The sequence below is a fragment of the Spinacia oleracea genome, chromosome 6 (genome assembly GCF_020520425.1).
Source record: "Spinacia oleracea cultivar Varoflay chromosome 6, BTI_SOV_V1, whole genome shotgun sequence".
NCBI lineage: Eukaryota > Viridiplantae > Streptophyta > Magnoliopsida > Caryophyllales > Amaranthaceae > Spinacia > Spinacia oleracea.
The window spans coordinates 70,189,226-70,203,678 of record NC_079492.1 but is presented as its reverse complement, the minus strand read 5'-3'; the positions used below and the strand labels follow the sequence as shown (position 1 = coordinate 70,203,678).

General features: G+C 39.7%; 1 long non-coding RNA gene across 7 annotated transcripts; it reads right to left on the bottom strand.

Moving 5' to 3' along the window:
• Positions 1-3,401: 3,401 nt before the first annotated feature.
• Positions 3,402-9,061, bottom strand: LOC110800287 (uncharacterized). Of its 7 annotated transcripts, none has more exons than XR_008923373.1 (7): positions 8,791-9,061; positions 7,719-7,779; positions 7,565-7,640; positions 7,396-7,482; positions 6,300-7,281; positions 6,016-6,122; positions 3,402-4,877 (listed from the first exon to the last, which is right to left on the bottom strand). It is a non-coding gene; the product is annotated as an uncharacterized lncRNA (long non-coding RNA). The 7 variants fall into 7 exon arrangements; XR_002536579.2 differs by having other exon boundaries at positions 3,402-4,692; positions 4,768-4,877; positions 6,300-7,482; positions 8,791-9,060; XR_008923371.1 differs by having other exon boundaries at positions 6,300-6,548; positions 7,227-7,482; positions 8,791-9,059.
• Between the last annotated feature and the right edge of the window lie 5,392 nt (positions 9,062-14,453).

Genomic DNA, 14,453 nt, shown 5'->3' with positions numbered 1-14,453 from the left:
GCATCATACGATCTTCGGTGCGGGGGAGAAGCTACAGGTATGGTCACCTCCACCTGTTCCCCGTCCAAGTTCTCATAGCGGAGGATCGTATCAGCATGTGGAATGTCCTCAGGATCAACCTCCTCCTCCTACATACAATCATCCAATCATACAAGAATACAAGAATACGAGAATACAAGAATACAAGAATACAAGAATACAAGATACAAAGTTCAAAAGCTCACCGGTAGTACGAAGCTTACTGGTGGACCCAGCCTCCTCAGGAAGTCGTCATAGCTACCCTTCCTTTGTACAAAGTCCCTCCAAAAGCGGCAAACAGCATCGCCCCTAGCATTCACATAGAGCCGGGCAAGATCTTCATGCGGCGCCAGCATGGACTCTGGTGGGTCCTTGGGGACAAACCTATTCCCTGAATTGTGCTGAAGGGACACTTGCTCCCCCAGATACCACATGTGGCGATACACCCCTGGGAGCAAAACCCGCCGTCCAGACAAGAAATGGGCGCGAGCAGCCGAGGTAGGTACAGGCGCGTTGGCAAAAGGACGCCACACCACCTGCAAAGCAGACAACTCAGGCAACTGTACAAATACAAATACAAAAGAGAAAAACAGTACAAAAATATTACCTCATCAGCAGGTAGAACTCTCCAAGCTCTGCGGGAGGCCGCCAGAGGCACCCTCCTGCGCACCGCTCCTATCCAAGAGGCAGCATACGGGTAAGCCGCATCTCCAGTACGATCCGTCGCCAAAGTCGGAAGGTGCTCATATATCCAAATCTTTCAAAAGCAAGCAAAACATTATTCAAGTTCAAATACAAACATACAAATACAAGGCACAAAGTACAAGGAGTCTTCAATACCTCCAGCACACTCCACAGAGAAGCCATGCTCGGCTCGCTCTCCGGCGCAGTCCGGGAGGCCCACTTCATCTCGTACAAGAGGTGGCTATAGGCCAAACCACCCCAATTGTAGCTCGAAACAACCCTCAAGTCCTGCAAAACTGACAGGAATCTAATGTGCACCCGACTGTTCCTGCTCGGGGCCACTACCCTACTCACAAAAGCTAAGAGGAATAGCCTAACCCTCTGCTCTGCAGACACACCCACACCACGGATAGCATCCACAATCACCGTCACTGAAGCATGGGTGTCGTCCTCTGACAAGTCAACAATATGGCCGAACAAGGCCCTGGCAGCGGCCGAGCGCCACGTCAGCTCCGAATCAAATGTCAAATTCCTCTCAGAAAAAGGAAGACCCGTAATCATGGAAAACTCAAAAGGGGTAATGGTGATCTCCCCCCATTCCATGTGAAAAGTGTTGGTGGTATCCCACCACCGCTCTAACAAAGCCCATAGCCGGGGTTTATCCCTGTTCTCCTCGAAGTACCTCCCATGGCACGCCAGAAATCAACCAGACCCGTCTGCAACCAGATCTCCATAGCCTCCTCGTCAGCACGGATGGCTGCAAAAGCCTTCTGAAGCTCCGCCAAGGACCAGAAGGTGCGAAATGGCTCTCCGTCAGCCTACAGATGAACGAATCAGCTCAAAACCTATACAAGTACAAAATACAAATTCAAAGCACAGTACAAGACTCACCAAGCCAGCGCGAGGCTGCTGAGACAAGTGAAATTACGGTCGAAATACTAGATCAGAAGGACTCCAACCAGTACCAACAAAAGTGGGTGCTCTCCGGGGAATCATACCCCCATCCGGCGCATTTACCGCAGCCGCTTCATCGTCCGAAGCGTCCGAAGCGTCCTCCTCAGCAGTTCGAACCACCGAAGATTCGGCGAGCTTCCTCCGAGTATGACGAGGCATACTAAATCAAGCAGAGTACAAAGTGTCAAAATTCTAAACTGGGGGCTATCGTATACTAGCCCGTGCAAAAATCAAAATTCAGAGGCTATCTGTAACACCCTAATAATTCCTTGCTTTTTATAAAACATTTTCCAACTTAAAACACAGGAATTAGCAAGATATTACCGCCACCGTGATAACGGCTAAGGCTATTTACCAGAATTACGCAGCGGAATTAACTAACTTTCAAAACATATTAAATAAATAGTTAATGGTAATTAAAACAAGTTGGAACCGTTGAGGCCCAAACTAAAACAAACCGTTTGAAATCCATTAACTGAAATAGTAGTATTAGTCATGACTATAAATAGAAATAGAGTTTATAAATTACGGAAGCATAAAACTCTCAACTCGAATCCCATGATAACTTCTTCCGCAAGTTATCTATACAACCCTGCTTTATTGAAGATCTACTCCCAAACAACGCAAATGCGATTGATGGATCATCATAGGGTCATTAAGGCAAAGACCATGACCAGAAGACATGAAGCACGAAGTCAGCAAAAGTTGAGTACGAACAAGCTAGAATAACATTCTATCCTAACATGCATGCTTCACTCGACCAATTAAATAATTCACATGCAAAAGCCATATAATAAACAAGTAAACATGGAGACAAGACTCGACACTTGACACGACTCTTGACTCACAGTTTAATAAAAAGTAGCTTCGAACGGGTAAAGTAAGGTATCCTCAAAAGGAAAGAAAGGGTGATGGGAGCCAACCATACACCAAAAATAAGTCGGGCTACTACCGACATTCGGGCCATACCTACAGGAATTCCAATGCACAACGGCATAAAAGAAGAATGAAACAACGGCTTGTATCATTCTAGGAGTACAAGTTTTCCGGCAAGACTCCCCCCATTGTTCATACTCAAGGTATATACGTTCCAAGAGTTTTTAAGCTCTTTGAGTTACACTTTACGTTAATTAGTATATTATGTTCAAGGCGACATAAGACACAACATACAAACAATTGAACAATTAAACAATTCAACAATGACACTTCATTATTTTACTTCTTTAGGACTTGTCATCAAACATAGACTCAAGTGAAATTCACTAGAGGGAAAAACCTCAAGTGCGGGCTCATTTTAAGGGGTTTAGTGCGGGCTTTTACATGTGCAGCACATGGCCTGCCCGCACTTGATGTTTCTCAAGTGCTGCCAAAATATTGGCAGCACTTGATGTTTCAAGTGCTGCCAATTTGGAAAATGAGCCCGCACTTGACATATTTTGTGCTGCCAATTTTAGAATATGAGCCCGCACTTGACATATTTGGTGCTGCCAATTTTAAAAATGAGCCCGCACTTGACATATTTGGTGCTGCCAAATTTGAAAATGAGCCCGCACTTGACATAGAAATGGGCAGCACAAGCATAAAAATGACCCGCACTTGATATATAAATGAGCCGCACTTGGCTTATAAATGAGCCCCACTTGGCCTATAAATGAGACGCACTTGGCTTCTGATTGGTTATATAACTTATTTCCCTACTACATATATTATACAATTGGAGCACGCCACAAGTTAACCTTCATACATCACATAAAAATGTATTCAATTATATAGATAATTAGATTAAATAGTACTACATATAATTGTAAATATAAAAGTCGATTACATTACAACCATATAAAAAACTAGCAACATAATATAATTAAGATTCACTACAAGAAAATATCCAAGACAATCACTGTTAATGAAGTTTGCCAACTTTTCTCGAACTTCATTTATCTCCTCAGTGGTGAAATGCTGCTCCCTCAGATTGTTGAATACCTTAGAAGACCGACCATCAAAATATATATATAAATATACTTTAGTTATATAATAAATATTGAATCGTACAATAAATTAAGACTTAATTTGTTCATAACAATGAAATAATGAACTGTATGATAATAACTATTGCTTATTTCGGTCCCAACTTTCAAATAATGAACTTAAACAAGTATTTTAAAGCCTTTCCATGTTTAATACACATAGTTTTATGTTTCAAATACTCATTATCACCATTTGGTCAAGTTATGCACATTTAAGACTCGTTTGATCATTATAGGTCACATTTTGACTAAAATAGCTTATTTCGGTCCCAACTTTCAACTAATGAGCCTAAATGAGTATTTTAAAACTTTTACATGTTTAATATACTTATTTTGATGTTTCAAAGACTCATTCTCACCTACTTTGGTCAAGTTATGCACATATAAGGCTTGTTTGAACATTATAGGTCCCATTTCGACTAAAATGTCGTATTTCGCTCGTAACTTTCAACTAATGAACTTAAATAAGTATTTTAAACTCTTTACATGTTTAATACACTTAGCATAATGTTTCAAAGACTCATTATCACCCAATTTGGTCAAGTTATGCACATTTAAGACTCGTTTGATCATTATAGGTCACATTTTGACTAAAATAGTTTATTTCGGTCCCAACTTTCAACTAATGAGCCTAAATGAGTATTTTAAAACTTGCAATAGTCTGATAGAAAACGAACTTCTGGTTTGATGACATAACCAATCAAGCATCAGAAAACAAAACTAGTCATCACCAAGGAATAGACTTGAGCAATGCACAACAAAATATATTCTAAACAATCTAAACTAAACTTTAACAGACAAATCCCATAGTCACATACTCCTTTCACATGAAACCCTTGCATAATCTGATATTCGAAACTTGAATATAATAGGGGGAAAGAAATACTACATAAAAATGGAACCATCTGAAGCAGCGGAGACAACAACAGGCTCACTCTGGAAACAACAATCAAGAACTGCAGCTTCCGTTTGAGCTTCTAATCTAAGCTTACCGCTTTCCACATCCACCAATCTGATACTCTAATTGTTTTTAAAACGAAAAAAAGAATAATAGGAAAGACAGAGAACAATTATAAGAAGTATTCACTTAAACCCAACACTAGTGTGTTTGGAAGAGGACGTGTGCTTTGGAATTGCAAGTGAAAGTGTTAATATAAAAAAGAAAGCTTCTACTTGGAGACCAAACTTGCTTCGGATCTGTGATAAATAAAAATAAAAAGGTATGGCACACTGTAGGTTATAGGTAGAATGATGATGTTGAACAAAAACAGAAATTCATTGAGTTTAGCTAATAATCAAAGCGTAAAGCATAAGTGGGCTAACACAATGAATATCTCCTCATACAGTAAGTGTTTCAGAAATAAACATTGCACCTTATTTAGCATTCAAAATTTTCTCCTTATGTTAAGCTCTAATCAAGTTTACAAGTACCTGACTTACAGATCTTTCTCCACCTTCTCCAGACAATTGAAATGATAAAATTGCCAAACTAACTAGCAAATTAAATAACTAAATTAAATAACGAGAAAGAGATTTAGTAGAGTGAGTCAGTGAGCAACAACTTTTGGCTCGAACAACAGATTGGAAGTAGAAGATCAGATTCACAACTTCTGATCTGATCTACTGCTGCTTCTGATCTGCTCGCAACAGATCTGCAGCATCAGATCAGAAGCAGCAGATCAGTTTCACAACTGCTATTCTGATCTGCTGTTGCTTCTGATCTGCACGCAACAAATCTGCAGCATCAGTTCACAACAAATCTGCAGCATCAGTTCACAGCAGATCAGTTCACAACTGTTGTTCTGATCTGGTGAACTGATCAGTACAGCAGATCAGTACAAGAAATGATCAGTATGTAATAGTCTATAGTTCAGCACAAGAAGCATCATATCAGTTGTGAGTGTTCTGATCTTCTCGCAACAGAAACGAAAGAACAGATTAGAAGCAGCAACAGAGTTTGTGAAATGAAAGATCAGTTCCGAAGCAGATCAGTTCACAAGCATGCTTCTGATCTGATGCTTCGAATCTGATCTTTAATTTCACAAACTCAGTTCACTAGATCAGAAAAACAATTGTGAACTGAGCTTTTTTGTACTAGCTACCAAACATTGTAGTTACGGGGAAAAAAACTTGAAAGTTACAAAACTTCATCCATCTAATAGGATACTCTAAGAAATAAAGACCAACTTTTAAACCAAGAAGCTCAAAGTTTTCCCAGCATGGGTTTTTAAAAGTAAATGTCAACTTATGGAACAATCTTAAACTATAAGAAAGAGAACAAGTGACTGAAATCATGGATAAAAAATGACAAGAAACAAATGCACAAATAACTAACCTCGTGAATCTTCTTAAGCTCCACGTAAAGCAAGCTGATCTTTATGAATGTCAGCGCAATAATCATTTGGACAGCAGAGTTTGCAACAATCTGCTTCTGAATCGGCACTACAACATATAAGATTGCAAGGATTGTAAAGGGTAGAAGCAGAAACCCTAGAAGTAGAACAATAAATTGACTAGATGCACGCAGTAGAAAAGCAGATATGTATAACAAAACAGTGCAGATCAGACACAATAGACCAAACAACATATTAGAAAAAGTCAACTAAGGTCAATTCTTACCAAACCTCAACAATCAGCAGCTATGCGTTTGCGACATCTAACTTTAAAGACCCTTTTTCTGGTAGCAATGCAAACTTGCAATTGAGTTTAAGCAACCAACTATAACCAGCACCCAACATCCTTCTACTGCTGACCAGAACAAAGCACACTTCGGCCCTAAACACCCACATCAACTGCTGCAACACTGCATGGCTCTGTAGACTACCACGAGACAAGTACCATGGAACTAGTTGACCTAAACAGAACCTGCTGATATGAGACGTGCATCATTAAAGAAAGAAGCACCAATATTAGTAACGCATAAAATGATGCACAAGAGCAGCAGCAGCTGTTCAGAATAGATTCAGACAGTATGCAGCTGCAGTAAAAAACAACATCAGTAACCAGAGCAGTAAACAATAGCAGCAGTCTGGACATAAACTAGCGTAAAACACTCAGAAGCGTCCCAAAAATACAATTTGAAGACGCATATGGGTTTTGAATTGAAATATTCCTCTTAAGTATCAAATCATGACAATTGAAAAGCATAATATGACACCAGAAAAAATGGACAAGTTCAGCTGGCAAGATGAAATTCCAAACTGATTTTGATTCGTGTCCCTTAACAATCACAATTAAGTTGTTGTCCTTAACAAATGAACTTTTTGCTTCCTAAGAATGAACCAATTCAACAAGCACATGTCGATTTTTCTACTAGTGATACTTCTCTAGAAAAAGATGTTCTGCCAACATACCAACAGAAGTACAATAATCATAAGTAATGGTGGCAAGGTATGGTGGCAAGGTATACTAATTACGGAACATATACAATAAAGGAACATATACGAGATGAGATAGAAAAAAGCAGATAAATGAATCAAATATTGCCATAAAACCATATTTTTTTCCTGCATAGCAAAAACACTAGACAACAGTGAGGATGCATACCATCCATCTTTGCCACTTTGACCTTTGGAGGGCAATGGGAAGAAATCTTCAGCAACTAGACGAGGGTATTGGCTCTTAGTTGCAAGCAAAAGCCAGTGCGAAAAGAAATAATGATAGGTAGAATAAACAGATGTGAAATCGACAAAGCCAAATAATCACATTGCAGTACCTAAAGCAAGAGGCGTGAACTCAACTAAACTACAACCTGATTAAATGTGTGAATCTTGACATTTAAATTGGTGTATTTCTCAACAATCTGCATGCAGTAAGATTAAAATCAAAAGATACTCCACAATCCAAAATACTAATAGTATAAAATATTTAAAAGGGTACTTCACCTTAAGAGTATCATCATGCGTGTTGAATGTGTTCGTCAGAACTAGAGGCGCTTTGGATCCATACGATGTTAAGGTTCTGCATATCGTCCATAAAACATAAGGGTCATGTAGAAACAATACATACATAAATCTCAAAGAAATGAGAATGCACGACCTCAATTTGCATGACTATAAGGTCCAGAAAGGTCAGACCATTACGAACTTCAATGACAGACCTATAATGCTCAGGAAATAATATAGAAGTTAGTATTTGAGGTTACTCAATGAACGGAACATATTTTTCTACCTAGTGAAGTTAGCAAATATTTTCTTTCATATGAAATATTCAATCTGAAGAAAGCAACATCATCAATTAACAGATTAGGTACAATCAGCAACAAAAGTAGGTTAAAGTGCAACTAAACAGGGGCCAAGTATTCCTTAAATCACAAGCCTCCTTTTCCGATATACTGTGAACACAAAAGTAGAATCATTTCTAAAGTTTTCTTCAAGTAGTGCAGGATGTTGCCAATGGCTTTTGGCCTTTTGCATCATGTTTATATTTCATATCAGAACTTGATGACCATGACATTACATAAAATGACAAGTCGATGTTCAACTTCATAGCGTGCCTAATACTTGTAATACTGATTATTTCCTAGACTCTCTTTCAAAGATCATACTTCTACAATTAACAATATACACAAATTCAGTACTCTCATCTTACACCGAATATAGATCAGGTACTTTTTGCATTTCACACATGACAAGTATGAAGTCTGAAAGTACAACCATATTCGACAAATCAAGTCCGAAAGTACAAAACAATACTGAGAATAAATCGTGCGGTGTGTATAACTAATGGAACTCCGTACTTAGATTTTGTTTGCTAATTAATTAATTAGTTTTTTGAGGTATCTAACAAAACAACTACTAACAATTAAACAAGACTAACTAATTCTCACTAATTCTCACTCAATAAAACAATACTAACTAATTCTCACTCAATTAAACAATACTAACTCTCACGAATTATCACTCACTAATTCTCACTCAATTAAACAATACTAACTCGCTAATTCTCACTCACTAATTCTAACAACTGCTAACAATTAGTTTTTTGATTTCAGCACTTCTTTCTTTACTAATTCTCACTCACTTTCAGAAATTGAACAAGACTAATAAATAAACGAAATTAATTAAGTACTTAGGTTATAATTGATTAAGAAGGGTATTAAGAAGAATACAAGGTGGAGATGGTGGAGGAGCAGCTGCGACGCCGTGGAGGAGGAGCTGCAACGCCGTGGAGGAGGAGCTGCGACACCGTGGAGGAGAAGCTGCGACGCCGTGGAGGAGAAGCTGCGACGCGGTGGAGAAGGGGAACAGCGCCGGCGATGGGTGAGGTAACAGCACGGGCGACGCGCGGGGTGTAGACACCAACTTTTGTCCCCGTTCCCGCAAGGGAAAGGTTCGACGATGAAATCATAAAAAATCCACTTGACAACGCATCTCCTATAAAATAAACGAATCTGGATTCCCCATTTCACCCGAAACCTGCTATTTATTGAAACCCGCTAAAAATAGTAACTGCCGTAAAAGGTAGCTTCTAAAAGTGGCAAATCATAAAAGATAGAAACCTGTCAGAATTAGGTGTTGCATTCCAACATAAATCCTAAATGAGATAGAAAACCGCGAGAATCCTATTCCTAATAGGATTCGGAAATAAGAGTTACGTATTAGTTAAAATCCTAACGAGCCTAGAGTTCGTAACGGGCCCAGACGCATTCCGTCATGAAATTGATACGCGCTAAAAGACTCGAATTAATCTCAAACTCTACGGATTTTAGGAATCCGAATCTGACTAAACAAAACTGCCCAGATCCTATTTTCAACGCCTGGCTCTGGGCGCTGAAAGTACCTGGGTACGTCTCTTTTCCTAATTCTTTGCGGATTAGAACTCTGCAATTCTATCTTTTCACGAACTCTTCCCTATAAATAGGCCCCTAGTTTCGACGTGAAACAACACACAACAACACACAATGATATTCTGAGTATTGACTCCAACCCTTAGCCTAAGCCTCTCGCTGCGAAACTGTTCACGCGTTCTGTCGCAATCAATCCATAAATCGAACAGAACGTATTCTGTCCCATAATTGAGGTTCGTTAAATAAAAAGGAGAAATAGCAAAGTCAAAGTGGTTAGTTTTCTGAGAACCGTGACGCACCTCTCAAGGGTGCGTCGTAATGTGTCCCTTTTCGATGATTTAGCTGCTTTCCTCGCCCTTTTTATGAACTGTTAAACTAACCTAATATGATTGTTCTACCACGCCTAACAAATATAATATTTTGGGAAATCGGATTATCATGCTAGGTCCCTTAATGCTATTTAAATCAGATAATCACGATCGAATTAGTATTATATGTTGCTTATTGCTAAAATCAATTCAGATTAGTTTAATAGTTAACGCATGTCCCTTCAATTATTTATGTTGAGCTAGTAAGGATATCCTGCCTCTGGAGTTATCGACGAGCGAATTACTCCTCTCGGTAGTTACAGTCCCCCGAACCCTCAATCTCTACCTTGCGGGTGTATATTGAGAGATCCCCACACCAGGGATCACAAGGGAACCTACGGCCGTCGTGGTCAAACATAATTGCACTCCCTTTATGTCACGATAACTGGGTTTTGTCAGTTTTTCTCATTGTCGTTAAAAACTGAATGGCGACTCCTATATTACTAGTCAATTGGGTGTATACTCACAGGAAATCCAATTACACTTGATTGAATAAAAAGAATCGTCACACCCACGAGGGACAAGGTCACGCATTAGCCTCGCGCTTTTTCGACCCCCTCACAGTGGCGACTCCACTGGGGATAGTGAAGGAAATACTCGTGCTTGTAGGTATTCAAAATAGCCGAAGGGTGAAAGGATCCTACCCCGCGTTTATTTCCCCATCAAGTTGGGACGACCTGAAAATCAGCATATTAATGTGAACGGGCAGAACATCATAACGAATCTCGGCTCCCTCGGGAGTTGGGACTAAGGATACCTTTTTTCGCCAATAGGGGGGTGCATACGCCGCGCATGTTTCCCACTCGGTACTTGTGCAGGTAGTACACCTATCCCGAACCCAATCGCTCGCTCATTAGGTCCCTCTCGCCTGCATGCCCCCTTGGCTTGCACTTGCGGGTTGGCCTCTTGAGCGAAATTCGTCTGTTGAAGACACTACCTCGACCGGGGCATGTGTTGGATCTACGATAGAAGCGGTACCAAGCCAGGCGCAAATAAACTACCCATAGAAGCCTATCATAAACTACGTGACATATTTAATTTTCAAATCCATGTTTGTAATGTAGTTATGTGTAGCGAACTATGTGACTATGTCATGATAGTGTGTACGAATAATGCTAGACAAATAATGCTAGAAAACCAACGACCTTAAAAATTGCCCAAACATTCATAGACTAATTTGCCAAAGAGTTATACCAAAATACGTGTTCCGCAAGCCCGAACGATCGCCACAAAAACAAGCTACGCTCGGGATGGCCTGTAACGAATCCCACAAACGCTGCACAACCCGTAAAGGACGTTATTAGGCAAGCACGCAAAATTAAGTCGCATAAAAAAAAAGAATATACGCGAACAGAAAACGAGTACCAGTCAAGGACGCATTTTCAGCGCCCCTGGCTGGGCGCCAATATTTCTCACGCCCACTGCTGGGCGCTGAAGTTGCTGCCTGGCCTTTTGGTCAGGCACAGCAGCCTCGGTGCCCACGCATGAAGAAAATACGTAGCAAAAAAAACAACTTTTCGTAAAAACAATTGCTACGAGGGCGTATGAAAAAGCACTCGATTCTAAAAGCGACTTGTAAAAAATAAATAACTCTTTGTGTCGTTGTTAGGCCTCCTACGACGACGATGTTCGGCACCAAAACCGAGCATGCTAATTAAACCTTGAATGTCACATGGGCAAAGTATTCAAAAAATAATGTTCAAGTGAAGTTTTCAAAGAAAAATAATGTTCGAATAAAAAAATAAATCCGAGTCTAAACTAGGCTATGCCAAAGTACAATCCAAATCCTAAGTCTTAGTTGTCTTATCCATAGAATCGGTCCTAATGCTTGGTGTCGTCCTGCATGTTAAAAGGTTAAACCATATTGAGTCTCCCTTCCTAACATTTAAATCAATGAGCACCCATATGTAATTGTCATCCCTTGCTAAGAATCCACGGCCTCAATACTCTCTCACCAATAAAAAGAATATATTATAGTATTTGCAAAATGGAAACGGTCACATTCTGAAAATCATTCCCCCATAGTCGTACAACCCCCAAAGTGAACCTAAGGTATCAATACCATTGGCAAAATTAATGGCCTCAAGGCTTATGATCACATTGGGTCACGACTATCATAGTCCTCTCGAGTCACTCACTCCTTGAAATACTATTAAGTACGGACTAAAAGATTTTCCATGAATGTAACATGACCAACCATGAAAATACCCAAATCGGCATACCATAAGGCTACCATTGGGGTAAAGCAATACACACTAAGAGAGAAGCCGCACTAATAATTCTAGTCTTGCAAAAATAAAAAATCGATCTCCCCAATTAACTACCTTGCCAACATTAAACAAAATGGCGCATGACAAATGAACACCCAAGGGTTAAAATCTAAAGTGTCAACCAACGAAAGTTATGGTCCAAGTCTGAGAGTTGCTTGGTCAAGTATTATAGGCTCACGCCACGTCATCATTTTGAGTCTAGGCCACCTCCTTGTATTCATACACGGGTTATAATCAGAAAGATTAATGAAAGTTTGAGTCTAAATCACAACTTCCAATTAAATCCCAGAAACTGGAATCTGAAAAGAAACAAAAAATTATTTTCGATGTAATTCTTTCGTTAAATTTCAATAAGGTAAAAACAACATTTTGAATCTACGCTATTTGCACATTTTAAGAAACGACTAAATACGCTTGCAAAGTAAGGCAATTTAAAGGTCCACCATAGGACTGCTAAAATTAAAGGTCCGCCCTAGGCCTACTAAAATTAAAGGTCCACTATAGGCCTACCAAACGAGGCTCACTCAGTCTCGCCTCGTGACTCAAAGACCACAACCATCTACCTTTTAGCCCAAATTAAAAATTGAAGAATTTATGTTGAGGAGAAATCCCAAGCAAAAAGAAAAAAAAGAGAAAAGGGAGAGCGAAAAGAGCGAGCCATGAAATACTTAGCCCGTACCTCCCAAAGTGCGAAATCTACCCAAGTAAACGAAGGAAAAGAATTGAGTCAACCGATCCAAATCATAAAATTCTACGATGTCTGCCCTTTCCAATCCTTATGCTCTTAGACGCCTTCGCTCTGAGGTCCCTGTGCAGCTCATTTAACCCATCCATGTTCTCATTGCCATAACCCAAGAAACCATTACCTCAAATCTTGTTTTTTGAACTTGTTATCAACCGCAAACCACGCACGGCCATTGACACATGCGTCATGCCCATTATTTCCAAAGCCCAAACCTGTTCTTACGCCACCATTAGCATAATGACCATATAACTTGTGTGGATACATCCTATATCCTTGAGCTGTCCCCATGATATTCATTGGCCTTGGTTAACGTAATCCTCATGCTCGACTAATACCTATACAACTTATCCTATATCATTCAACCCGACTTTCAAACCTTCTTGAGTCACGAATAAAAAAAGAAGACAAATGAAAAGTACAAAAAAGTAATAAATAATAAAGAAGGAACTTTGCAAAGCGCCTCTAGAGTTAGTCTAAAAGAAAAAGGAGCATTTAGCGCACCAAAAAAGATCCTCCCATAAGTCATTTTCAGCGCCCATAGTTGGGCGCCGAAATCTTTAGCGCCCCAGCCTGGGCGCTGAATCTCTCTGCTCGCCAAATTTTGTCCAGAAGTGCTCGTCATTTTATCCGCACATGCACGGAAAAATAACGAACACTTGGAGGGGTACAACACGTATTCAGATATACGTACCACCAAAAAATACATGTACTCAAAAAATATATAAAACAAATTTTTGGCTTACGGCAAGGCAGCAGATTAAAATAGACTTCACTTATTCTACCGTTTCAAAAAAAAATAATGTTTCCATCCCAGAACATACTTATCGAATTCGGCATTCTAAGAAACCATTTTCTAGGCTAAGAACTACGCAAGACCTGATTCCAAATTAAATCTATTTAAGGCGGATACGTAGGCAATCCATGATTCGGTCCAACCAATTTGCAAAAATATTAAAACCTATAGAATAACAAGAATAAGAAATAGAGTCCCTTATTGAAATTTAATTACTTGCAATCCAAGTCGAAAGAAAAATTTAAATCAAAGGAAGAATCCAAGTCATCAAAATGCCAAAATTAACGAGCATACATCGAAAAATAATAAGGGCACGTACCCTTGCCAGAAGGAGCACTCACACTCCTAGGCACTTAGCCAAGACTCAAAAAGATCGCTTTGCCTCAATTGAATGGGGGCTAGCGCAAGCGTCCATGACCTCTAAAGTATTCGACTTGACCCTCCCTGAAGCGAACTAACTCACTTAAAGACTTTCTTTCACCACTAGACATAGTCGTTCGCTTAAAGACCTTCTTTCACCACTAGACACAGTCATGATCGCCAACAAGTAGTAAGGGCAGTAAGCTTGCAATAAAGAGGATTGTTCTACGGCATCACCCCATCGTTCCTTCGAACTCAGGGCACCCGTTCATGGTAATTCAAATGCTTGCGAATCCCCTTTGAAAACAAAACAGACATTGTCAATAGGACTTGGCACTTAACCAAGGCTCACCCTACTCAGACATATGACACGGGCATCTTAAATCGAAATCTGAAAACATTATTCATGGGAAGACATAACAGTAACTGGGGGCTAAAAATTGAAATGA